General features: G+C 41.4%; 1 protein-coding gene across 3 annotated transcripts in view; it reads right to left on the reverse strand.

The window, feature by feature from the left end:
* zmiz1a (zinc finger, MIZ-type containing 1a) overlaps positions 1-23,167 on the reverse strand; it is a 191,783-nt gene extending 168,616 nt beyond the window's left edge. For all 3 annotated transcript variants that reach the window (XM_041789655.1, XM_041789656.1, XM_041789652.1), the window contains exon 1: positions 23,034-23,167. The gene's annotated coding sequence lies outside the window, so the exon portion shown is untranslated. The remainder of the gene's footprint in view (positions 1-23,033) is intronic.
* Positions 23,168-25,287: the final 2,120 nt, after the last annotated feature.

Raw genomic sequence — 25,287 nt, forward strand, 5'->3', positions numbered from 1 at the left:
AAGTTGGTCTACCATTGAGTTGAAATCACACACCAGGAACCGATATTACACCAACATTACCGATTTAATCTAAATATAAAAAAGGCATACAAAGGGGGCAATATCCAAAGGCAAAGTGATGGTAGAGTCTCACAGACACTGCATCTAAAAGGGGGTTATATCTTCTTGTTTAAAACATGAGGTCTGGATGGGCAAAACAGCCAAATAGGGGACAACAGTCTGGGCTATGGGACATTGTGATTGGCAGTTACATTACTTTATTTTGTAGCCCTCTTTAATTAAAGAATGACTGTTAAAAAATCTAAATGTTCATATTAAATTGATATAATGTTGATGCTCTTAAGTTAAAAAACACACAAAGGGCTATAAAAGCTGTATGGAATATGTGCAGCCAAATGCTAATGAGATACATAATGACAGTGCAAATAAAGATATATCAAGGTGAAAGGGTGTTATTGAGCACAAACATGAACCTATTTAAGAGTGATTTATACAGTGTAAGCATACTGCGAGCCTTGGCTGTGCTTCTGTAAGTGAACTGAATTAATGCATAGAGCCAGCCAGTTAATATTTGCTTAGTGAATGTTATCTGAAATTTGCAGCATAGCTGTTTTTTTAATGTCCTTACAGTGTATATTGGCCTGCAGTTTGTCTGGTCATAAGAGCCGTTCTCATGTTAAACCAGCACAGCGGTGCTACTGAATGGCTCTTCTATGTACACTTTATAAACAGTTTGTATCTGCTTTTAAATGCATTGACATTCAGATCATGGAGCCACCTTTTGCTTCTGGTCCTGCCAACAAAGTGTCACGGGTCAATTTTCCCTCAAAAGATAAGAGCTGTGTAAGGCCATTTATCTAATCTTAGCCTGATTTCCATCTAAGGGATTTATACTAAGTAAACAAGATCTTCAGATATTTCTTTTGAAAGGGGACAGGTGTCAGAGAGGGGACTAATCTTCTCGTCACACATTGCTATATCCTTTCTACTTTGTGCCTGTGCTGACTCACAAGAGATGAGCGGAATCAAAGCAGTCTCTGATTCTATGACTCAGGAGGAGCTTTGTAGAGCCGCGTCTTACAGAGGCTTTGAGTTAATCAAACAAGTCTACTGCTTTATCATAAAGGACCACAGTGCTGGTTCTGTAGCATGGCTCCAGACCTCTGAAATGCTGCCCACAGGCAGATTTTTTTATCAGCAATTCAAAATATGTCATGCCTATGTTCAGCTGAAACAAAGCCAATCAGAGCATAATACAAGAATGAGGAAACAGTGAGAGAAAATGATGTAAGCATGGCAACTGTATCATGGCTGTAGCATGTAAAATGTCATGTGTTCAGTTTAAGGAACTATGTGCAATACGACTGACCTACTACCCTTAATAGAACAATCTGCAACTTAAATCTGCAATATAAAACACTGCTACTTTCTACTTTTCCAGCCAAGTAGCGGTCGTTTTGATTACAGCCATTATCTGCTAAAAAATGCTGTTTTATTACCTCTTATTATCACAGCCAAACCACTGTCAGCTGCAGCTACAGTGATATGTGACTGACAGCAGCTCAGTCTGAGTGCACCAGCAGCATGTTTTGCTTCAACACTAAAGAGCAACCAGATAAAAAGCCAAGCGTAACCCATTTGTGTCTGTGTGATTAATGTGAAGCACATTAGTAAGGTAAAAGGTGTGTTCTCTCCTCCGGAAGTTTGTTGTCTGTAGTAACAGCAACATGAAGTGAGTGTATTTGCTTCTGTCGGCCTGTCTGGGCTAAAGACAAGCACTGCAGCAATTTGTATTACAATGGCTGTTTAAAGGTGTGTCTAAACTCATGAATTCCTTGTTTAAAGTCCATGATGATTCAAGGAAGTCAGCTGTGGTGTTTTACCAGGTAGGAAAAAAAAGTTATAAAGAGAGGGATTGCTGCAAAATGCAAAAAATTACTATAAATTTTAGGCCGTGTCACCCAGGCCCACTTAGCTGTCATCTGGCACAGAATTTCCAGAACACTGAAATTCAATCTTAAATGATTTTCAAGGGACTGAATAAGCTAAATCAACATGATAAACTAAAACAACTCCATGAAACAAAGACACAAGGGGTGGACTTAATACACTTAGCACAAAAGTAAGGGAATTTGTGTTTGGTAGAATATTTCTTTGTTGTAACAGTGCTTCTTGGCAATAAATCTTACACTGTTGGGAAGCCTGTTTATTTCCCTTATAAATGGTGCCACATTTGTAAAGAACATGCATTTGTGGGATGAGCAGCAGAGCTGAGTTGCCCCCCATGAAAGATTTGCCAGATCGTCTCTGACGATGCAGAGCGGGGTTTATCAGAGACGACCTCCAGAATTTGGGAGTGGAGAGGACCTGCCAACAGTCCTGACCTCAACCCCACTGAACACTTGTGGGATCAGCTTGGGCGTGCCGTTGGTGCCAGAGTGACCAACACAACAACACTGGCTGACTTGGGACAAATGCTGCTTCAAGAATGGGATGCCATCCCACAGCAGTGTGTGACCGGGCTGGTGACCAGCATGAGGAGGAGGAGCCAGGCTGTTGTGTCTGTGTTTATGAAATCGTTGAATTGCCAGTATGTCTTGTTTTTTCAGACTTTAATCATCCAGTCCACCAAACAACACCTAATAAGAGCAAATGGCAGAGAAGATTTGGCAAATTTTTCATGGGCAGAACCCACATACTCAGATCTGATTTCCTTACGTTTATGCCAAGTTTAGATAAAGCAATATATCAATGTCCTCATATATGCAATCCTGTAAATTTAACTCCCCATGACACTACTTCATGGCAACTAATTCCACAATATACCATCATAGGAATTTAGTATTTTTAACTGTACTTGCTATCATGATTATATCAATGTAAAACTAGACTGCGATGCTTTTCCTACAATTTATCAGTTATCATGACAGAAATTGTTAAGAATTGGGTTGACCACTAACTACCAAGAGATCTGGGTTAATAACCTACCTGGCTAAATGTGCCATGTCCTGCAGTTCCATTCCTAGTAGCCACTTTAACACAATAAAACAACCAGACATTGCTGACAGAAACAGCTAACAGGGACGAAATGTCGTACAGAAAAGCAATGGCAAACACAATGGAAAAAAAACAAAGCTTGTGTTTTTGCATGTTGAGCCTCATAGCTGAATGATACAGCCTACTACTAATTATTTATCACAGCTCACAAAGTTTATTTGAGCTTCTTTTTGGCTTTTCTTTCTCCTGTCTTTCAGATGAGTCTTTGTGTCTTGACAATCAACTTTAAAACTTGTTCAAGCCCGACACTTAATCACAGAGCAGCTGTGACCTCTGTGGCCTTTTATCAAAGTTGCTCTAAAAATTGTGTGGTATTTTAGTTGCAAACAGGGACCAATTTCAAAACTCGGCAACATCTGAGAGCTGACAGTCGAACACTGAAAAACAGAGCTCTGACAAGACGTGTTGTCAGAAAATCAAATCAGAAAAGCCAGCGAGTAAACAGGGATGTGAGGAGGAGCATGTGAATTTAGTTGTTTCTTGCTTTATAAAAGATTTCTGTGAAATCTTGAAAGTTTTAGCATCTTCAAATATCCCAGCAGGAGGAGATTTTTACTCTCTGCTGTCAACTTTATCACTGAGTTCAGATAACATGACTTAAGGGCAACTAAATAGTCTATGTACTGTCATGGATTAGTAATGTCAATCAAATTTTGCAAGTTATATTTCATATTTCAGTGAAATAAGGTGCCTAGAAGGCAGGAAATCAATCTGTAAATGTCAGAAAATGTATGTAAATGTATAACACAACCAAAATTATTTGAGGTTTATCAGCTTAAGCATGCAAAAAGTGCTGTTGTTATCCTTTATGACAGTCTCTCTTCAACATTTCACTTCTTTTTGACATCGTTGCTGAGTGTTAACCAGTCTTGTCACCTGTTTAAATAAAATGCTACCGCCAATAAATGTCAAAACACTGAGCAAGATCAATACACAGGCATTAATCTCTCAAGATGGTATGTGAAGTATCAAAGTTGGCAGACGGCGTGTATGTCAGTCTTAAACTCTGTCTAACTCCAGTGAGCAGCCACAATTAACACCCTTTTCTTCATTCTGTCATTGGTTTTGTCATTAATGGCGCTGCCCCGGGCACAAAGATCCGGTTTAACTGTTGAAAAATCCTCCTTTCAGATCATCTGCACATCACTGTGGCTGACAAACAGCCTGATAAAGCCACATTTTCCTCTGCTCTCTGCACCTGTGAGTCTAAGAAAGAGCTTTATCAGGGAGGCGCGGGACAGCGCCAGCCCAGTGCTGCAACATAGACCACACGGCAGACGCTCCACTTTACAGAGACGACAAACAGCTTAAACACCCTGGTGTGGGTTCGGCTGGGTGCAATGAGAATTTTAATGAAAAAGAGGCAAAAAGAGCGAAAAACACAGATTGTCTCCCACAGCGTCTGGACCGGCGACTGCTACTCTTCGTGACCCCGATGCTTCGAGACGCAGATCAGATCAGGGACACAGTGCGACAGATGTCTGCCCGGGCGCTCTGTTCCAGGCATGAGTGCTGTTGGCACACACACCAAAGACGAGAGGTGGGGGGAGGAGAGAGCAAAAAGGGGGAGAAAACAGGAGAAAGATGGATGCCAAGTTAAAGGAAAGGAGAGGAAAGGAAGAAATAACATAGGAGGAGGGGGCAACTGTTATATTTCTGTCAGACTGCAACCAATTTGATCAGAAAGTCACACTACAAGTAAAGATATACTTTAAGCTGTAAGTGTCACCCATACTGACCTCAGACCTAACTTGCACTAAATAACAGGGTGGGGTTAAGCCAATACAGCCAAGTGTTGCAATGAAAAAAGTCAATTTACTGCTAAAGTTAGACTAAAACTGGACTAAACATGTTAATAAAAATCTGCAACAAAATGTGGATGTGGATCTTTGTACTCTTGTATACATCCCAATCTAGCCCAAAATGCCCAGGTTTTTCTGTGCATGCTCCACAGCTTCCATACTTAGCTTTCACCTGGAAGTCAAACAGCATGAATACTTAGCAGAGCAGAAGTGGCGTTAATGTCTGCCTTTAGCTATCACTATACGCTACAGGTGTAGTATGTACAGTACTGTGCAGAACTTAAAGGCATGTTTGGACCAAAAAACTGAGGCTGAAGTAAGGCGCAGCTGTGGCCAGTAAGCCGCCTAAAGGGCACCATCAGTTGGTAAGGAGGATTGACACAACATTGGTCATACTCTGGATGTTCTTGCATATGACCGGGGCATGGAAAAATTATCTGTTGAAAAAATGAAGTCAGAACCTTTAGGGCAGAGTAAGGGATGGATATAGCGAGTACGCATGGCCCAAAGAGGTTCTCAACTTTTTAGCTCTCAACCCCCAAAATAAGAGTGTCATAGACTAGGGACCCCAACTAAAATTAAGTAATTTTATGCATTGAAAAAATGGGTCAAATACACAATTTGAGATCATTTAAAATACATTTATTTTTTTGGAAGGCACGGTGTCTTGCAAACCCCCAAGGGGGTCTTGAACCCCAAGTTGCTCCATCCAGCTTGGCCTTGGCTGCCCCCCACCCCAACTCCCTCCAGTACAGGGTTTTAGTATATCTGGAATTGTGATCAATCTGTAGAGCCCTACATTGTTGAAATGTATGCACATGACTGTATGTCAAAAGTAAAGCGTAGAACACGTACAGAGCTGCACCGTTGTCTATGTTTTACCTTTGGATGTGCCAGTGATTCCCATGTTGGGTTCATGAGACACTGAAAAGGGCTGGGGGTTGCTTTCCAAAAAACAAAACCCAAAGAGAAATCCAAATGATTAAAAGTGGTATATTCATCCATTATAGTAAAATATTCTTAAAATAAGTTCAACTTAAAACTATTATTCATGTAAATGTACTGAGTGTGGTATGGGCAGACAGTGATACAGCACTCAAAGCTCGTAAAGTATCAGCAATCATGTTTTTTTTCCCCATTGTGTTTGGGCTCACACTTGCATTGTAGGGTTTTGGCCAATATCAGGTCAAGGTATCAAGACAATATCAGGATACCAATGATGCTCAAAGTTTGCCATCTGCTAACTTGATAGCAAGGTCAACAGGAAGAGTGTCTAGTATCTACACTAAAAGGGTTCATATTTCTACCTACCTAGGCAGAGGTGACACTCTTCTCAGGTAAATTAATTCTCTCCCAGTGCTTGCATACTGGGGCATGAAGAGTAGACCACTTCAATTTACTTACTGAACTATAACCATAGCTCCACTTCCCTTTGCAGGTAGTCACGTGCATATGTTTAAGACATTAAGAGGGCTCTCACAGGGCCCAATCTGCCACAACCCAGGGTTGAAGGTGAGGGGGTACAGAGTTGGGCCTGGCCTACACAGATGTGGATCGCTCAGAGGCCAAGGTCAAGCTTGACAGCATACTTTTTGTCTGGGTCTTTTCACCCCTGGTATTATGCCCAGATACTGCCAGTGGTTTTGGGACATCCACAACACGACCAGGGGCACATGGCAACCCTACTACTCGCCCAGGCAGTACCCGAGGCTGTGCTACCTCTCCACATCCTCCCCTTACTCCTCCCTAAAGATGTGAACTTTATTTTTTCAACAGAAGCCCCTGATAATATGCAAGGACATCCACAGCACAACTGGGGTTGTGTCAGTCCTCGTTCCTGCTGGATGGTGCCCTCGAGTATCTTACTCGCCCAACTACACTTTACTTTAGCCTCAGTTTTTGGCCCAAACATGCCTAAAAGTTCTAAGCAGTACTGTATATCTGCTGAGTAGACAGAGATTGTTAAAGTAGTCAAAGCCAGCAGAGCTCAAGCAATAAGGGTTTTCCCACCAATATTACATACTGTATATATTTGGCTCACACTCATATTTAAGGGGTTTTTGCCATCAGATCAAGGTATCAAAATTGACATTAGGAAGGAAGAAATGGTATTAGAACATTTCTAGTCAGCAGTATTGGAGAGAAGTTTCTTTAAAAAGGGTGTATACATCAAAAACTAATATCAATTTCACTGTAATGCACTTTTATATCTCCAAATTGCTGATGGCACTGGATAACTATTTAGTTAATCTTTGTGCTTGAGAAGGATCATACTGTTGCAATAAAAATATCAGAGAGAGAATAACAGAATGAAAAGCCTCTTATTAGATTAAAAAGGGTGTTGACACAGTTTGTCTTTAGGGAAAATAGTTTCATTTGAATTAGATATCAAAATAAAATGCAATGGTTTAGCTCTGTTAGAAGCGCAGGCTCTCATTTTCAGAGGCTACAGTCTTCAGGTTCAAATCTTGATGCAGGTGCTGTTTGGTGCATGTTTCCCCTCCACTCTCTGTCCATATTTCCTGTACCCTCTTCTGCTATCCTATCTGATAAAAAAAACAGGGCATATGGACTGAAAATGCTTAAAAGCTTGCTTTTTAATTGCACATCACAGGAAAGTACATAAGCTGTGTTACTGAAACTAAATAACAGCATCTAAAATCCACTGATACCTCCACATAAAACCCATCAACACATGACCTCCTCACAATGACTCCTCCACTCTGCTTTCACTTTGAGGCGCAACATGCAAAAAAAGCAGAGAAGAAGAAGAGCAAAAGGAGCTAATTATAGCCTCACAGCAGGATGGCCAGAAACAAACTTGATTATCATCATCGTCAAGAAGGCACAAAGGAAACCTGCTGCCTCCCCTCTTCCACCACAATCCAATAGAGAGGCTTTTAGCCTCCGTAATGATTTACAAAGTGACAAGTCAAACAGATTTACTGTGACAGCCTGAAAGGGACCAGCACGAACACTGTTACTGCTCACGTGACCAGACCTTCTAGCCCTTCTCCTGTTCCCCTTTTCTGCTGCCATCTCCCCTCCTTTAACCCCCCCCCCCCGCCTCTTCCAGGGGACAGCAAAGAATGAAGCTGGCTCAATGGAGGTAGGCAACAAGCCTTTTCAGCCCCCCTCCCTCCCTCTCGCTCAACACGAGCCCCCTTCAAACGAGAGGGAAAAGCAGGGCTTTGTGGAAGTTACTTACTTAAAGCGACAGCCCCACAGATAAGGATCTGGTCACGGAAAACTTGTGGCACGGCGTAAATGGAGATACCTTTGTACAATTCTAACACCATTACCCAAGGTTTATCAGATTTAATGAGGCATGAATGTGAGGGGAAATTTTCAGCTTGCAGGAGCAGCTGACGACATTTCTGCAGCAGGCTTGGCCCTTCAAGTGGCCACAAAACGCCATTAAAACATGTATTAATCTGCAGAGGAGCGTCGTTAAAAATGGAAAACATTAGGCAATAGTTACCACACTTTTTAAATGAAAGTAGGAGAGTGCTCTTTCTGCTGTTGTGCTCTATTCTTTACTCATCCAAAGGTATTTTTTGTGTCCTAAGTAACAGGATTTAATCTCACTAGCTCTGAGTGTGGAGCAAATTTACATTTGAGCAGCATCACTCCCTCCAGGCCGGAGATGCGCTGCCTGGTGCAGTCTCCTTTTGTCTTTTTTCTTTCCTGGAAGGTGAAAAACACCTTGACTGTTCCAAGCTTTGAAAACAGAGCCACCCCTAAAACCATCAGAACTGACGGAGAGATGTGTGTCTACGTGTGCGTGATTGTGTGAGCGCGGAGTATCTCAAGGAGCGGAGACCCCTCGGGCTACACAGATTCAGTTTCCCCCTTTCTGGCTTCCAAAAACAAAGGAATTCCAGAGAAAATCAGGGCAGGACCTCACCCCAAGCCACCGCTGCTGCTGCTTCCACCCCCACCCACCGTCCCTCTCTCCCTCTTCCTCACACACATTTCACGGCAGCATGCACACACACTCACAGCAAAGCAAAGGTGATTTCATGCACCCATCAATGAGACACACCTCCTCTCTTGTTATACAATCATGTTGATTTGATATCCGGAGAGACGTGCTTACACAGACATGACATGGAGGAAAGGATGGGTCTGTAAATGTGTGGGGGTAGGAAACATACGCTTTGCCCCTAATCTATATTTCCCAGCTCTTTGTATGCCTGCTGTTTTTGCTGCTGCAGCCTTCATTGACCTCCACTTTTCATTTACAGGACATCGAGCAACACCTTAAGATGTTTCTGCTATGGGATGGCAACTTAACCCGACTCACAAACGTGCACTCTCTCGTCCAAATATATGAGTCAGACATGTAACGTGTGATGTCCTCACGTGTATCCTTAACAATGTCAACACATGCCATTCAGCTTGCAATGGGCTCCCACTGGGCAGCCAGGCAAAGGTTACAGGATGGCTGTGAAAGCAATATGGCTGAGATGTGTAATAGCTGTATTAGATGCTGCTAATGCATGTAATCTGAAGTAATGGGTAGTTGCTTGGAAAGGAGCAGACACCCAGGAGCTCTTAACAATTTCCATCGACTCTTTCTACAGGATAAATTACTGGAAAATTGACTGATGGAACGTCAATGAGAAAGCTAATTTGGGATGTTTACAAAAGAGAAGTTGGCATGTAACTTTGACAAAATGATGCTCCTAGCATAAAATCTTACTATTGATAAAATGCTAATTTAGATTCAGACCATTTGAAAAATATCAAGTTTAAAAAACATGCAGAAAAAAGTCAAAATAGAGCCAATTTATGTAGCAGGGTGACAGCACTCAGTTGACAGCATTACTTATTGCCTCAGAAGCTTTTATATGCTGGTTTAACCTGAAAGAGCCTAAATGTGCACTATGCTTGTTTAGATCCTAAGAGTAGAGTATTCAAGCGCCATGGCAGAAGTCATTACAGACCCGAGCTTCGACATTAACAGCAAAATACACAGATGATTAATCCATCAATGCTTGTCTGATAACACCTTGCATGGGTGTCAGCCATTAGGTGGTATCCATTTTTAAATACCATCAGACCTTCTCCAAATTTTACTGGTGTATACGGTATACCTAACACGTCTATCTAGAAAACCACTCATAGACAGTGTTTGGGGAAGGGCAGAGCCTTTGAAAAAACACTCGAAGGGTGATTGGATGAACGCTCTGTCTGTCGCTCCTAAGCTGTGCCCCTACCGAAGGAGTTAACACTACAGAGAACTATATAACGTGAACCATGGCGACTGTAGACATGTCAGTGCACTTTTGTTGTTTTTGGAAAGAAAACAACTCAATGCTGTTTTTTTGTTCTTCTCTTAACGAAGAAATGTCGTCAAGTTCTGATAAAACTGGCGCTTTAGCAGCATCCACGCAAATGTCTTCCACCATAATTGCACCGGCCTCTTGTTGCGGCTTGCTTACGTCAGGACTTCGACGTGCCCGAAGGTACTGCCCCTCGACGCTGATTGGTCCTGTCACTTTATAAAACAGGCCCAAAAGGTTCAGACGGGAGCTTTGCAAGATGGATTCGCCAGTGAGAAACACGGAACTGGGCGTATCCATCTGCTTTGCAATGTTACGGTATACCACTAGGTGTTTATAAACCCCATTAAGCAGGTACTGCCCACATACACTTCTGCAGGCGCTTCAATTAATCCTTTAACAAAATGCTTTGACTCTAAAAGAAAAACAACATTGAGTGCAGGGATGTTAAAACTGATTTTAAGCTGAAGTGTTGTTTACACGTCTTACAGGTGAGCAGAGTTACCTCAGGATGAAGTGATCCTCTGTTTCCCCTTCCTCTCACTCTCTCTGTGCAAAAGCCATGGCATGCTGCAGGTGAGTATATTTGCACTGGTATATACCTGTGTTCATAGAAGCAGGATTTAATTTACAGGGTTCCTACACTTTTTTAAAAGTCAAATTTAAGACTTTTTAAGACCTGAATTGAGAAAGATTAATACTACTTTTTGAGCATTTTATACAAAAAAAGAACGATCAGAATCGTACAATGTTGACTAGAAAACAAAGGTTGGATGTTTACAGAGCACTTTAAGTCAAATCCAATCCACGTTCTCAACAACAGAATGATTAAACCAATGAAACTCCACACTGCACTTTTACTGCTACCTTTTGATTCATTCTGCTTTTTCACTGTTCACATCTCTCAATCACATCTACTGTTTAAACACTTCTAGGTGAGACCTGGAAGGAATAATGCTAAAATAAAATGATAGACCTTCATATTAGTTGAAAATAGTCATCTGTTTGCAAACTGCTGTCAAAAAAAGAAGTAGAAGAAGACAAAAGAGGCAGTTAAACTGTTGTCACTTTCTGTAAATGCAAAACAGCAGAGCAAGATTTGGGACAATGCTACCTCACTATGATTTAGGGTTGTATAGTGCTGTGTTGTATACTGTAATAAAGTATATTAATGAAAGTAAGGGCACACTGTACACTTTAGATTTTGTACAGCTATCGTGTTTACCTAGTCATCTTAATTTCGCATATTAAACCTTGTTAGCTATATTAGTTTTGTAATATAAACATGCTAGCGTTAGCATATCCAAAGCTTTAGGTTGAACAGGTCCTTTAAAGTCATACTAGTTGTTCTTTCCTTCTTTTTAACTGGATGTTAATAGAGTGGTGCAGTTGTGACGTAATTTTGCTGGCAATACCCGAAAGTTAGCGTCGCATGGGTTCACTCAGTGGCGAGTCTATGGGATTTTTCAGTGGGTTTTTGGGTCATTGCTGAAAATACGATCTGTGTCCAATAAAGGTTTGTGAAACTTACACCTTTTGATTATAGCGATTATCTTCATAAATTGATAATATAAGCATCATATCTGGTTCGTTAATATAACTGGTGAAAGTAAAAAGCTAATGTCATGCTATATTGAACTACAACACTGTCAACTGAATTTAATGTCATCATCCACGGATACAAGTGAGCGGAAGGCTTAGTCGCCGTGCTTCAGGTGATGACGTATAACCTTCCCGACAAACGCTGTAGTCTTTATTTGCTCTCCTTTAGCAACCGCCTTTATTATGATATGAAAAGATACACGACTGAAAGGTTGGGCACGTTTCAGATTGATTTTATGTTGTAGGATAAAATGTCAAACACTCTTGAGCTTGTGTTCACCACAGGCCCTAATTCAGGCATTTAACTAAAAACTCAGTGATAAACCCCTCAGACTTTCAGACGAGGGAACTGGAAGTGTTAAAATACTAACTCACTTCCACGTTCTAGGACTCATTCCTGCACCACTCTACACGTGGAGCTTATTAGCTGTTCCACTAGCCATGATCTGCTAATTGTTTTGGCTAACAGACTGAAAAAGTATTGAAAAACTGCTAGCATGGCCACAAAACAGCAGCATTTACTGTCTTTCTATGCAATTATTTTTCTTTCTTTTGACATGTAAAGCTTTGTTCTGAATTTGTCTTTATTGACTTTCCTGAACAAATTTTAAAAACTGGAATCGTTTATGTACACTGTTTGGATATGGGGAGCTTCCTGTTAAAGCTAGCCGCTGTTGCTGAAAAAACACTGGTAAACTCAAACAATTTGTTGCCTTTAAGCCTTATTTAAACACACATTGTGTAGAGGATTGAACTTACCCCTGAAACACCAAGCTGTCAGTCATTACTATAAAAGTAAAGTTGTTTATGTGTTGCAAATAACAGCAAATACAAGCTCAAGAACTTGAAACAAAAACAATCTCTTGGCTGTGATTTCTGCCAGCACAAAGATCTTATAATAGTAACCCAGGCTCCTTTAAAATCATGAACACATGCACCCTTGCTGTTATGTCAATAATGTTTGCTAGATAATTAAAGGGCCCAGGGAGACAATGATAAACATTGTTGAGAGGCTGATCCCTGGCAAGCGCCAGGCAGTGTATCATTGCCGTCTCTGGAATACACACGATTAGCCCGCTCTCATTACTGATTTGATAAACGACAGCTTCCATCGTGGCTTTTCTTCGCTGAGAGGACGTATGTGTAACAGAGGGAGGTCAGGAGTAAAAATGGTGCCCCTGATAAAGGAGAGAGATTGGTTATCTGCAGGTAATATTTGTGATATTTGCAAAGTCAGGTCTGCACCCAGTTAAAGTCCTTTATACTTTATTTCAAAATCGCTGAGATCACTTTTTAATAAAGCAGACTTTCGCCCTTCTTCACAGCCAGACCTTCTCTCTCCCTGTGAAGTTAATGCTGCGGCTCGGCCCTAGCCCACCAGCCCGTCTCTCTTTACAGTTGGTGTATCCACACAGAGGTTTAAAATATGCCCCTTTATCTGAGCCGCCCAGGCGGGAAAATGAAAGGGATGTCAGTCCTTAGAACCCTGGGAAAGCGCCTGGCTCAACTGCCAGTGTCAAAACGGAGGGGAGGGCACGGAGCGGGCAAACACACTGCACGCAGTAATAGACTTTTTATTCTGTAGCTGAGCAATGCTGGAAAGCGGGTTAGAAAACAGCCTTAGTGGAGCTCAAGACTGTATGCCAATATGATTTGAGGGGTTCTTCGTAACAACCTCAACGGGCTTCATTAACAGAGCAAAAGCACAAGTGAAAAATCAATCTAGTGTACAACCTTACCTCTGCCTACACTGACTCCTTACAGGTACATAATATTTCATTTGCATGCAGTGCACGTCTTAGCAAAGAAGTTTCTCTTCTTTATTGAACACATTTCAGCTTTTTCACAACTTTCTACAAGTGTAAGAATTTGTTTTATGAGGGGAGATACTGCTAGACTCCCTCTTCTCTGCATAACCACGAAGAGTAAGCACTGTCCCTTTGCATTAGTATCGTCCTCATTAATTTACTTTGTCAGAAAACAAGGAAGTATGTATCCCTGGAGGCCCTGTTGGAGACAATTCGACCGCCTTCAGAGAAACTCTGCCATCACTCTCCGTCTCCCACGCAACCTCCACCAGAAAATCAACACTGCCGTGCACTCGGAGACTAGACTGGGCTGTTTATAGCACAATTGATAATATAAACACAGCATGTAGCATGTAAGCTTTCAGAAAATATTTGCTGTCGTCTGCCATCCTCCCTTCGATGTAGCACTGTTGCATGAAAACAAAACCGGTTTCAACTTTCTGAGCTGACCCAGCGGGCACAGTTCTTTGCAGGACTTAGCACCTGGCATGAACTCAAGCAGCATGAGAGCGAGCTCCAGCACAGTCCTGAGTGTCTGTCTGGCAAATGAACCCATGTGGGACACCGTGCGAGGTGTGAAGACCCTTTTTGGAGGAGGCCGCAGCAGCAGCAGTCGCTGGCTCGCAGGCGTCGCTCTGGTATCAGGAGAGACAAGGCAAACACAGCAGATCAGTGCTGAAACCGTAAACCCACTGACCCAGCATGAAGAGGGAGAGGGGACTAATTAGTGACTGTACTTACAACTCAAAAGAGAAAAAGAGAGAGAGAGATGAGGAGAAAGGAGGGAGGGAGGGGGGGAAAGCACACAGTTGGAGGATGAGGACAATGAGTTTGTTTAGCTTAAACAGGATTTACAAGCCAAACAGACACACGCCAACGCCACTCACTCAGACACATACTATCTCTTTTTCCTCTCGATCGCTAACCCTTTCTCTCTCTCCGCTTCAACAACAACACAGACACGGCTGAGACAGGCTCTCTGTGAGGATTTCATCAGCAGAAAAGAAAAAAAGAGGAAAAAAGTGAGGGTAATTGCTTGCGATGGTGAGAAGTCTTGAGTGCAGGCAGCAGCGGTGGGCGAATGGATGGATGGATGGTTGGAGGGAACATTTTGTTCCTCCTGTGCGGGCGCACACTCTCATATTGTTCCTGGTTGAGGCCGGGTGTCATTTATGATTCAAGGGCCCCAGCCTTTTGGCGGATGGGAACAGGACATGGACCATTGTGACATCCCTTGCACTCGTTTCTCAAAGAAACATCAAATCAAACATGCATGAGACGGTGACAGGGGCGGGACGGCAACTTCTCTCTTCACTCTCTCCTCGCTCTGCACTCTGGTTCACTCTCTTGTCCCAGAAAAACAGCACTTAATGGACTGTGACTCCCGGATGTTTTGGGGAACTGGAGTTTGAAATGATGACTCTTGAAACAAAAGTTTTGTAAATATTTGACTTAATTATACCACTAAAACAACCATCTTATAAAATATTGGATTTATTTTAGGGCTGTCAAGAGTAATTGCATTAATTGTGATTAAGGTCCACACTTAGTGCATCAGTTTTCTTTTTATAACGATTAATCTTATGATCCATTGTCCCTTTTCAGCACACTTTGTCAGTCATCTGCAGAATCTCCCTGCAGCCACAGTCACGTCCACCACTGCACCTTAAAGTCTCATTTCACTCATTCCACAGAGTCACAGTCATACGGATCATGGCCCTAACTGTGCACTATCATTTTTAAAACCATAACAGATGAGCTCTAACAAATTTTCTCAAGTGGATATTCCAAAAGTTGCAGTTTTTTGTACCTCCACATTTACTTAATTTTTCATCCGCCTAGCCCAGCAATAATCAACTGGCGGCCCCAGGGCCACATCAGGCACCCCAAAGCCTCCCCATCCAGCACCAGAACATGAATAAATTCTTTTATGGTATCATTTGTCTTTAAATACCAACAGCTGTTAATAAACCCCAAAAACAGTTAATATTGAAACAGTTCAATCAGGAATTACTTAAGATTCTGTTTTTACATAAACCCACCTGTCAGCCATGGTTTGCTAATATTATGCATGATTCACACAAACTTATCAGTTAAATCCTGATTAAATCTGCAGTTTCCTGTGTCAACTTTACACTTCAAGTCAAAATGTCTCAATTTCTCCCTTAAAGCTGACTGCAGTACAGACAGTTGCAACTGATCTCACTGTTAATACCTACAAATTACATTCAGTTTTACAAGGAGATACAAATACTAGCCAGAAAGTTTGTATTTTGTACAAATGTACTGAATGTTCTCATGATATTAACCCAGAAACAGAAAATATTATGGAAGGCTCCTCCTTCTGGTCATTCTGCATATTAGACCTAGGCTTGGCAGATTTTTAAGGATGCATGGATTAGGGATGCACAAAATTGAATTTTTGCTGATTTTAGATATGCTGATCTTTACTATATACTTTTGGCTGATACTGATATTGATACTGAGGTTGCAAGCCTAAAATTTCAGTCCTTAAAACACACTTTGAAATGTAAGGAATAAAGATAAATAAAGGAAATTATTTCAGCTGATCTAGGTTTGTTGGTCCAGACTCCAGTTTAAAGTCACATCCACAACAGAGCTGTTTGGTCTGCTTTAAATATCCTCTGGTCCATCTTCCCTGGATAGTCTGGTTTGTTTGGGGTGGTAAACGCTCATTCAAACTCTGGTAAAGACCAAACAAGTGAACTGGGCCCTGTTTAAAAACGGGGGTCTTGGTTCACTCCTAAATAAACCCTGGTGCAGTTCATTTGTGGTGTGAAAGCAAAGTGGACCAACTTGTGACAGTAAGTGGCATCAAACGTAATGACTTACAGATATATGTAATTTATCACACTGAAATACATGTCAGCACCTCACTCGGCTTCTGGGTAACCAGGGCAACATATCGTAGTTGCTTGCTCTGATATTGGCTCACCTTCTTCGGTACTGATTTGTCATGCAAAGAACAACATGCTGGACAGCTCGCCACCTTGCTGTCTGCTCAGAGTAAATCCAAAGCAAAAGCAGAAATCTTAAGTCACCTGGATTATCAGATGTGAAAGTGACCAAAAACTCCACTCATTTATTTGTTTGTGACCAATGTACAAGCTGATATAGGTGGACTTTTACAGCCAAAATACTGGTTGTAAACATTGGCAGAAATTTCGCTATCTGCCGATACCAATAATCCACTTTTTAAGGTAATATCTGCCAATATCGATATCATGCTGACAATTTCAGCTATCCCTAGCACTGATGTGTTGGTTTAACATCAGTGTCGGCCAGTTTAAAACCTGCTGACAAACACCAGCCATTGGAAAAGGATGCTGCAAGAACAGATATCAGTAGCCACAGTTCATCTGTGTTTATGAATCAATTTTTCAAAAAAACGTAGTAATAAGACAGACAAAGAAAACATCAGCATCAGATAAATTGACATTTTAAACATCAGCATCGGCCCAAATTCTTAGTGCATGTCTACTTTCTGTTTTGTTTTGTGGGGGGCTTCTTGACAAGACAGCTGATGAAAGTCATGCATTATGAGGGCTTTTTTTCCTGATTGTGATCCTTTCTTGCCTGGCCTATTTTACTAACCTGAAAACAGCTCAGCAGAGTCACAGTTTTCTACAGCTGGACACCAAACAATCCTGTTTGCTGCAGCTGAAAGGTTGAATATGCCTTGCTCATGGGCTGAATGACTCCTTCAGTCATCTAAGAGGTTTAACCCGACCATGTCTCAGCCACAGGCAGAGCCACAGCATTAAGTCTGCAGCACTGACAGGAATGTGCCATTGAGGTTTTCTTAACCCAGCGCATAATGTTGGTCCACTTTGGCTCTCTGTACCAAAATGATGTCATCAGAATTGGCCAGCAGGAGAAGTTACACCAGCTGGATACTTAACTTTCTCACTTACCTGCTTTTAACTTGAGGAGGGCTTGACGGCAGGCTTACTGGTGGAATTACAACAACGTTTAGGAAGTAGTTAAGCGTCTGACACGAGGGCACAACCTCAACTCAAACTCCTCACTTAAAGCTGAAGCTTCCCCTCAGACCTTATTTTCAAAATTACTCTTTAAAACGCTCTGAGGCAACACAACTTTCCCTATTAAAGACTAAAATAGGCACATAGAAACAAAGCATGAGCGCTGCCAAGATGAACCACAAGTGAGACAGAACAGAAGAGAAGGAGAGACACAGACAAAGGCTGACTTCTGCTCAGGACGCGAGGGTGGGTGGGTGGGTTGGTTCGGGCTGACGGCGAGACACCAGACTACAAGAATCCGTGTCAAGTGAACAGGCAGCAAGTATTTCACGGCGGTCCTCAACCCAACGTGAACAGCTAGATGAAATGTCAGGCTGTCAAAACATTGATTAGCGTTCGCCAGGTTTTAAGCACTTGGCAGGCTGCAGCTGTGCCGGCACTCAGTAAACAGCAGTAAAGACTGTTTAACTTGTTAAATTGCCGAGTAACGAAAAGCTAATTACTCAGACACGTGTAATTGTTCTTTTTCCTGTACTTACTAACTGTATTCACCCGTTGCTTCACAAACAGAGAGAGTGTGAGGTGCACTTATCTTTCTCCTTTTATGAATCATAACACAGGGCTTGGAGCTGCAGGTGTTTGTAACGGACACCTGAATTTATAATCTTACTCACTGCAAAGTTTTCTATATTAAATGAATAAAATGGTAATAATGAGGTGCTGGTAAAAGTTATGAGAGATCTGATTTTACAAGTACGTTTATTAAATGTTTGATCAGCCACTTTGGCTCGGGATTCAACATTAAGAATAACCCAATTGCCTGTAGCTAAACTTGTGATTCAGCAGCCTTAAAATATCACATGGGTGGTCGACTGCATCCACAAAGTCCTGTGGTGCGTCATTAAAGCTCCTGTGAGGAGTTTTTGTACCTGTTACGAAACAGGCTGAAATTAATACTTCTGCCTCTAAGTGACCTACAAAGACAAACAAAACCACCAGCTTTAAGATTACTTATTCAGGTGTAGTTATTTTCAACTCTTAAAACTGCTGCCAGAGGGTAGGTGTCAGTGAGTTAAAGCACCATGCAGAAACTAATCATGCAGCGTAAAGATGAGCCATAAATGTGACTGATAAAGAAAGTTTAGTTTAGTTTTTCTATTTGAAACATTTCCCAAATATGTGAAAAGAAATGAGGGGTTGCAGTTTATGCAAGGGATGCCAAAATGGCCACAAACTGAAAATCACAGGAGCTTTAACAGCAACACAAACATTCCTTTTCCTCCATTCTAGTTGCTTGGACAGGACCTTTAGATCCCTTGAAAAATGACTGAACAAAGAGACTGAAAGACAAACAAATGTTTATACTGTACTACAAAGTCATTTAAAGCTCCTGTTATGAGTTTTTAGCTGGTATTAAAGCATGCTGACATTAGCACTGATGCCTGTTTATGACCTACAGAAGCAAACAAGCACAGTATTGATAAGACTGAGTATTTTTGTCATCATATGCTTTTATGCCTTACACTTCTGACTCAGGAGAGGTCCCAGACAGAGTGATTAGAAGAAAAAGCCTTTACTTGATTAATGCCACAGCAAAGATTCTCAATAAGGGGTGAAATAATATGAGATTTTGTTTTTCACAGTATTACTCATGTATAAAATCATGTGGACATTCTTTAGAACATGTTGTGATTTAAGCCATTTGATCCTGCAGGGATTCTGGGAAGTTTTCATGGAAATATCAGAGCATTTGTTGGATGTTTCCTTCATTTTTGGAGAACTGTGGGGAATGTATTTGTACATTTTTAGGAATTTGCTAAGAAATTTTAGGGGGAAATTGCTTTGAAAATTGGCAACTTTGCTTGAGGCATTTATATTCTGTTTTTGTGTATTTTTTATTGGGATACTTACAATTTATGATACATTTTTACTGAAACATATGGGAACTGTTTGAGGAAATTGTGGGGTATTTTTATGGGATACTTAAGTTTTCATAGGAATTTTAGGTATTTTCTTATGAAATTTTAGGGAATTTGTGTAGATTTTGGGAAGGAAAATATCCAAGAAATTCCTGTTCTAAGATAAGGCTGATGTTTCAATTTACCAGGTCCTACTTATCCCAAATAAGTGTGGGATAGTAAAAATGCATGCCAAACAAAAGCTCGGGTGTCAAAGGGTTAAAGTAACAACTTGGCTAATGATACTGATATGAAACTGATTTCTTTCATCACCTTTCACTCCCTCTGTAACAGCATTTTCTTTCATATTTGACCATGTAAACAGATCAGAGTTTGTCCAACAGGTGAATTCTCCTGACTGACAAATTATCTTGTACTTAGCCTAAATCAACATCTAAAGAAACTGGCTGCTGATAAATGTCTGTGTCACATTTTTGCTGATACAACGGTGCTTGTTTCTGTACAAAGCTTCCCTACTTAGTTTCTCTGCCATTGAGCTTGTTTAGTGAAGCCTCCATTTTTCGTGGTAAGTGCAGCATATTGAGCTAAAATAATGTACCCCTACACCCTTTACCAAAGTAAAATGCATGCTGTTTTACTAATGATGCTAAACAGTATAAGCAGTTCACTACTTCATGGGTATAGTGATACATTTTACTGTTTAAATAAAGAGGGGTGCAGTGTGTTTTTATGAATGCTACTTCAGGTGGTCAAGACAAAATCAGATAAGAGGTACAGCTTTGTCCACAGGGGGTGCCAAAATTGACACAAATGAAAAGTTCCTGACAGGAGCTTTAAGTATTAGAGTATGAAAAATGTTTTCATTCTGTTTATTGCCTTTTATAAAAGCAACTGTAGAAAACCTCTCTGTTGAGAGATTTTGGCAGCCCCTGTTTTCTTTTTGCAGATCATGTCCTGTGCATACATGTGCAGGTTTCCCTTGCAAAAATGTATCCAAACTTTGCTATGTAAATTATAACACTAGGGCGCAGATGGCCTAATGGTTAGGTTGCTCCCCATGCACACTGGCAGCATGTGGCTCCTTTCCTGGGTGTCTCTGCCCCACTCTCTGCTCCACTCTAAATAAAGGCATAAAAAGCACAGAAATATAACTAAAAAATGTAAACACTGAAAAAAAAAATGCATCAAAATTACACAACAAAAATCGTCAACCTTATAGCTGATGGTCTGGATTACATCATAAAGAGGCTTCTGTATTAATGTAAGTCGGTTTCATAACCAGCTAAAAACTCTTTATGCTGTTTACTTCATGATTGAGCATTAAATTGCTGCTTCATTCATATCAGCCAACATCTACTTCAGCTACCAAATAATTGAAATATTGATTGATGAAATATTAGCATCCATCTCTTTGGCTCTTCTGTGTAGAGTGTAATTTCTCCATTCTGTCTCCTTGTTTGCTTTAGGGAACAAACATATTGTAGTATATAAACACGCTTCCTCATGTTTAGCTGCACTTCTCCACCACTGCCAGTGCATGTGCTGCCTTTCTGTCTCTGTTTTAGATTTCCCAACATATTTCCGGCATCATCTCCCTCACATTATAGCATGGAGGCCCAGACAGTCCAGTCTCAGTGAGCATTTGAAAATAAAAGCCAAATTTGATTTCAAAGTGAGTGGAGCCTTTAGCCTGTTTAGTGAATCAGACACTCTTCTGTCTCGTCTCACAGCCTGGCTGGCTGGCTGGCTGGCTGGCTGGTTGCAGAGAGGCCCCAGGAGGGACAACAGAAGGAAAGAAAACTCACACATACACAAACATACGCACACAAAAACACACACTTCCAAGTTTCAAACAGTTGCAGATGGCTTTAATTCCTTGCCCTCTTTCTTTCACAATTTATCAGGTAACCCACTCTGAACAAGCGTGCCTTCCTTTCATGCCTTGCTGAGATGACTTAACGCTGCTTCAGTTCATCAGAAGAAGAAGGAGAAAAAAGTCCAACAGCACTAATTAATGTGGAGCCGCTGACAAGTGTTGCTGCGGAAACAATTTCATTACATCACCAATTTAAATTACCGAGCAAGGAGACACTGGAGGGTGCACCCATCCTAAATCTGTTTACACTCTACACGCACTCTCCAGACTGAGATACAGGGAGCGGACACAATAACATGAACACCTGCAATCCTCTGCAATACTCCTGCAATACATACTGACTCATAATGTCTCAATTTTGTTAACACAGGGTGAGATTTCTAGGGGAAAGTGGCTGTTTTATGTGTGTAAGGATGATTGATTTAGTGCTTATGGTGGCAACAAAATCACTTGTTCTTACAGGATCAGTGAAATTGGTTTTGGATCAAACATAAGTGAATATTTTTGGCTTTAAAACTGCAGAACTCTGCTTTTCATCACTCTCCCTTTAACTTGAGTGCCTTACTAACAAGGGCAAAGGCCCCTTTTTCACCCTCTGCCAAAGTTAGCTGTCCTTTAACTGGGTGCACCGTAATGAAAGAGCAGCAGTCTCCTCCTTCTCCTCCACCTCCTGTCGGGAGCCCCCTCTGCTGCGCTCTGCCCCAACTGGCCTCACATCCAGATGGGAGGAATTTTTACGGGGAGGGTCCGCCAGACTCAAGGCATATAGGGCTGTGCTGAGTCGAGCAGCTCATCACACTTGGCTGCAGAGGGGCTTGGAAAATGTGCCACTGCTGCAGGTCTCCAATCGGCATTCGGATGCATATTTGCACTGCCATTAAGGTGAGCAATGAGGGTTTCAATGCATGTAAATAAATACAAGAAACACTTTTGAGCTTCTCTTATTCTTGACCCATTCTCTGTTTACACCAGAGCCCATACAGTGCCCTTAAGGAGCCCTAAAGGGTCCAATGACCTCACATTAGAGGCGACTGATCTCTGGGTGATCCCAGAGAGGATCCAATCAGTGTTATCAGTGCACCTCAAGGTGGCAAATGTCACTGAAGCTGCATTGCATGGTGTTGAATAACACTGACATATCAGAGTAACATATGGACATGCCTGCTAATTGCATTACAACAGGTAGCTTATAATAGCAACAAGCCCAGTCGCACCGCTGACTGTTAGCTAAGTGACATACATTCTCAGTTAGGCATCAACCAAGCCATCAGCTGATCGACCGAGACTTCACACAGAGAGAAACACACAGACCTGCAATCACTGTCTACGAGCACATTCCTGTCTTCACATAACGCATGCACCTATCTAGAAATAACCATGCAGACACATTGACTTTGGCTGTTTCGCTCCAGCTCAACTCGTCCACAAAGGGCAGAAACATGGGATACACACAAGTCTGGTAATAACGCCGCGTAAAGGCGCTCCGTAACCGCTCACACAGCCAGAATCTGCCCCCTCTGACACGAGTTCATCCGCGGCTGTTAAAGGTTTCCAGGAGGTCACCCTATTGTTAGCAGGTAGTCTGTGTCCAGCGGGAGGCAAACCCCCGTCTTGAGCAAGCCACACACGCATTCAAACCCCGCTTTGCAACAAAAAATAAGCAGGCGCGAAACTTACTTTGAGCTCGGAGTCAGTGGCGAATCCGCGTATTGTTCCTTCAAACCTCGTGTTTACGTCGCTCCTCTGTCTCGCTCTCTGCACTTCACAAAGACGACGCGAGAGCCCCGGAGACGGTGTGAGTGACTGACTGAATCAACTACCGTAGAGCACGGCAAGTTGAAGTGTCAGATTACACTGGCTATTCAGTTACCAGAGAGAGCCGTGCTTGGCGGTCGCTGCGAAAACGCGACCTAGATTCCCGCGGAAGGACACTTGAGTGTAAAGGTGTAAGTACACGCTAATGGGCTGTTAACAGCACGTTTCACACTGGAGCGGAGTGCAGTTCACAGCTCCAGCTATTGTCTGCTTGTGTATAATTACAGCAGTGTTCATATATAAAATAGCCGTCTGCAACTAGACTGTTTTTGTTTAATTCAACAATTAAAGACATGGAATTGTTTTCTAAGACATTAATTAAAACTACGGAGCACTTCCTGTTGGAAATTAGCGGCAGTAATATAATGTAAGTACAAATGAATACATGAATAAATAAATAAATAAATTAGAAAATAAACAAGTTAAAACTATATAAATTACAAAACAACGACGCAAACATACATTATATCATATATCCATCCTTAAAGTAAACTGTATTTATTTATAATAAAGATGATAATTTTAACATTTAGTAGACAAGAGGCCAATACAGACAATATGGTGATTAAGAGTCTTAATTTGCTTTTTTTGTTCACAGTGGATTCACGTAATTTGACCAGTTATCAAAATATTTGAATATTGAGTTTAAGAAATAAAATTATAAATTATTAAAAGAGATTTTTCTTAAAAGTTAAGCTAAGCTTTAAACTATTCAAATCACAATAAGCTATATATATATATTAAATAAGGTATGTTTCCTATAGTTTCCTATAACAGCTACAATAACAAAACAGTAAAACACTATTAAATTACTTTTACTTTTAACTATTATTATGAAAATTATTAGTATTACTATTACAACAACACAATAATAAGAATTACGAATATAAATTCTTTACCATGACAATATTATTATTAATAATAATAACTATTATTATTATCATCATCATTATCATAACTACTATAATCGTATTGATATTGTCATCATAAAATAACTACAACAATATACTAATTATGATAGAAATTATCTAATAATTTATTAACAACAACAATATAGCAATCAAATAAAATAAAAACAATAATAGGCTAATAATAACAATAATAATAATAAGAAGAAGAATATTTTGTTCACTATTCAGTGTCATTAACGGCTGAGCCATTAAAAAAGAAACTTAAAGTTTCACATTATATTCGGAACTTCCCTTTACTTTGTGCCTGTGCATGTGTGGTTGCTTATGTGCGTGTGTTTTTTGTGTAACCGTGAACCTTTTTCAACCTCCTACCCGCTCCAGCAGCTCTGCAGGCGGGTCTCCGTGTTTTGCGGATGGCCGGTCTCCGGTGGAAGCCTCGGAATAACAAAGACGTGTTTGAGAGCAGCGGCAGGCTGGGCTGAGCGGTGACGTCAAGGAACAATGTCTCCCCTCCCGACACGCACACACGCGCACGCACTCACGCACGCTAGCGCACACAAGCTCTTCCCTCTCTTCCTAGTCAGGCAAGGCTGAACTGCCCAGAGGGAGGGCCGCTCAGCTTGCAGTGCATCAGATAGAATCACTCACTCCTCATGCTGTGCCTGCACACAGGATTTCTACACTCTGTTTTTATGCAGAGAAAATAAAAGAACAATGGAGTGGCAGAGCATCAACTGCAAATAGCAGTCTTTAAAAAACTGCCAGTAAGTCTGCGTTTGCACCTCTCAATCACCTTATTTCCCTTGGCTGATAAATTTAGATACATCATCAATGAAAGGTGACAAGATTAGGCCTTCTGGAAGGTAATTCACAGTTTTCCTCTGCATAATGTCATCAGTCCGGGGGTCAAATTCCTGTCAGCAGCTCCTCCTGGCCTGGGCTGCTCTCCTCTTTGAAGGAAGGAAAGGGCTGCCATCCTTTTTAGCTTCCTGCCTGCAGGGCTCCTGACACTGATGCAGTGAGGGCCTGAACAGGGTATCAGCAGCGAGGGGGGTGGGTGTCTCTATCACAGTGTCTCAAGGACGGACGCCTCAGCCCCCCTGGTCAGAGTAGTGAGCTACCCACACTGATGGGGGACAAATGTGGCCAGTGACATCACCGGCTCCGGCAGTCACTCATTTTTATTTCAGGGGGGACCGTTTCTT

The sequence above is a fragment of the Cheilinus undulatus genome, linkage group 6 (genome assembly GCF_018320785.1).
Source record: "Cheilinus undulatus linkage group 6, ASM1832078v1, whole genome shotgun sequence".
Taxonomy (NCBI): Eukaryota; Metazoa; Chordata; class Actinopteri; order Labriformes; family Labridae; genus Cheilinus; species Cheilinus undulatus.